A 2384-nucleotide genomic window follows, 5' to 3' on the forward strand; every position below is an offset into this window, starting at 1 on the left:
TTGCCTCAGATTTTGTTGGGAAGAAAACAAAACTGAAGGGTGGAAAGGGACACTCGAAACAAGCCAAGCCTAGGGAAGCACAGCCGCAGCACCTTGCCTGCCTCCAGTCCAGCTCGGGACTTGGTCCATGGAGGTCATCGGCTGTGGCAGCAGCAACCAGGGGCACGGGGTGTGAGCCACCACCAGCCTAATTTAGGTCCTTGCCACTCAGTGCCTGTACTATTGCCTTGGTCTCCCTGTCTCAAGTATTCCTCACTCCAGTGCATTCTCCATTAAGCTGCCGCAGGTGTTAGACAACGTCGCCAAGTTTTTGTCTGCTGGGGCAGAAGTACGCCTCATCTTCCTCAAGGGTATCATGGAGGATCTGATTGTGAAATCCCTCGCTAAGACTGGTGAGAGACTAGAAGATCCTAAACTTGAAGCTGTCAGTGAGAATAACTTGACACTATTGAATGAAATTCTTGAAGACATCAGTCTTTTAATAAATGTAGATGAAAAAGTTGCAGAGCTGGTCAGCATTCTCAAGGAGCCTCACTTTCAGTCACTTTTAGAGGCCTGTGATATCTTGGCATCCAAGTGTTATGGCTCACCTTCATCTAGCCCAGAAATTAATCATTCCTCTGTGAACAGCCAGCTGCTGCCAGTAGATGCCATTCCTATACTCAGTATCCGCAAGAGAGCAGGAGAGCCCTTAGGTATGACATTGAAGGTTGAGAATAATGCCTTGTTAATTGCCCAAATCCTTCATGGAGGAATGATAGATCAGCAGGGTCTTCTTCATGTGGGGGACATCATTAAGGAGCTCAATGGCCATGAGATTGGGAGCAACCTCAAGGAGTTACAGGAGATCCTGAAGAGCATCAGTGGCAGCGTCACACTGAAAATTCTGCCCAGCTACAGGCACACCATCACCCCTCCACAGGCGTTTCTAAAGTGCCATTTTGATTACGATCCCTACAATGACAACCTGATTCCCTGCAAAGAGGCAGGATTGAAGTTTTCAAAAGGAGAAATTCTTCAGATTGTCAACTTCCAAGATCCAAACTGGTGGCAGGCTAAGCACGTGAAAGAGGAAGGAAGTGTTGGCCTTGTCCCCAGCCAGTCTCTGGAAGAGAAGAGGAAGGCTTTTGTTAGAAGAGACTGGAAAAACCCAGGGCCTTTTTGTGGAACTATAAGCAGCCAAAAAAAGAAAAAGATAATGTATCTCACAAGCCAAAATGCAGAATTTGACCAACATGAAATCCAGATATATGAAGAAGTAGCAAAAATGCCTCCCTTTCAGAGACAAACATTAGTATTGATAGGGGCCCAGGGTGTTGGCCGAAGAAGCTTGAAGAACAGAGTCATAGAATTAAATCCCACTAGGTTTGGGACCACAACACCATGTACCTCACAGAAAGCAAGGGAAGATGAAAAAGATGGCCAGGCTTACAAATTTGTGTCACGAGCTGAGATGGAGGCAGATATTAAAGCTGGAAGATACTTAGAGCATGGTGAATACCAAGGAAACCTCTATGGTACCAGGATAGACTCCATCTTGGAGGTAACCCAGACGGGGAGGATGTGCACCCTGGACGTGAACCCAAAAGCTCTGAAAGTATTAAGGACATCTGAGTTTATGCCCTATGTCATATTTATTGCTGCTCCCAAATTAGAGACACTGCGTGCTATGCACAAGGCCATGGTGGATACTGGTATCACCACCAACCTCCCAATGGATACAAATCTGAAAAAAACAGTCAGTGAAAGTGCCCACATCCAGAGAGCCTACAACCACTATTTTGATTTGATTATTATAAATGATAACCTGGACAAGGCCTTTGAGAAACTGCAGTCTGCCATCAAGAGACTGAAAGCAGAGCCATAGTGGGTCCCCATCAGTTGGCTGTGCTAACAAGCCATTCATGAATAATTAGACAAAAGGATAACTGAAACTTTAAAAATATACATTTGCCTAAAAAACTGTGTACAGAGCTAGATGGCACCTGTTCAGTCGAGGCATTTTCACTCTGTAGCCTGAAATATCAGCACACAACTGAACTTTTACAGAAAATATTGAAGGGTAAACAGATTTAAATATGTCATTTGTCTTAATTTTTCTGTTTACAGATAATCTTTCTAGTTATATCACAGAAAGAAATGCATCTAAGCATTTTGAATGTTTTTCATTTAGCATTTTTGCCTTTTTTATCCAAGTTTTTCAATCATTTGCTTTAACAATGCATTTTGGTCGCACATTTTCACTGTGATAATGGATACATGAAGCAGTTTTTGTAAAACCCTCATCATAGTTCTGTTGTCATTTACTTTTATTAAGGGAAAATATGAATTACTGAGCTATCATCCTAATTTAATTTTTTATGCAAGTAGAATGTTAATAATCA

General features: G+C 42.8%; 1 pseudogene; it reads left to right on the forward strand.

Annotated features, from left to right (window-relative positions):
* The first annotated feature begins 355 nt into the window (after positions 1–355).
* On the forward strand, positions 356–1867 carry LOC110202215 (protein PALS2 pseudogene; annotated as a pseudogene).
* Positions 1868–2384: the final 517 nt, after the last annotated feature.

Source organism: Phascolarctos cinereus, unplaced genomic scaffold, assembly GCF_003287225.1.
Source record: "Phascolarctos cinereus isolate Bilbo 61053 unplaced genomic scaffold, phaCin_HiC Scaffold_6;HRSCAF=336, whole genome shotgun sequence".
In the NCBI taxonomy this organism is placed as follows: domain Eukaryota; kingdom Metazoa; phylum Chordata; class Mammalia; order Diprotodontia; family Phascolarctidae; genus Phascolarctos; species Phascolarctos cinereus.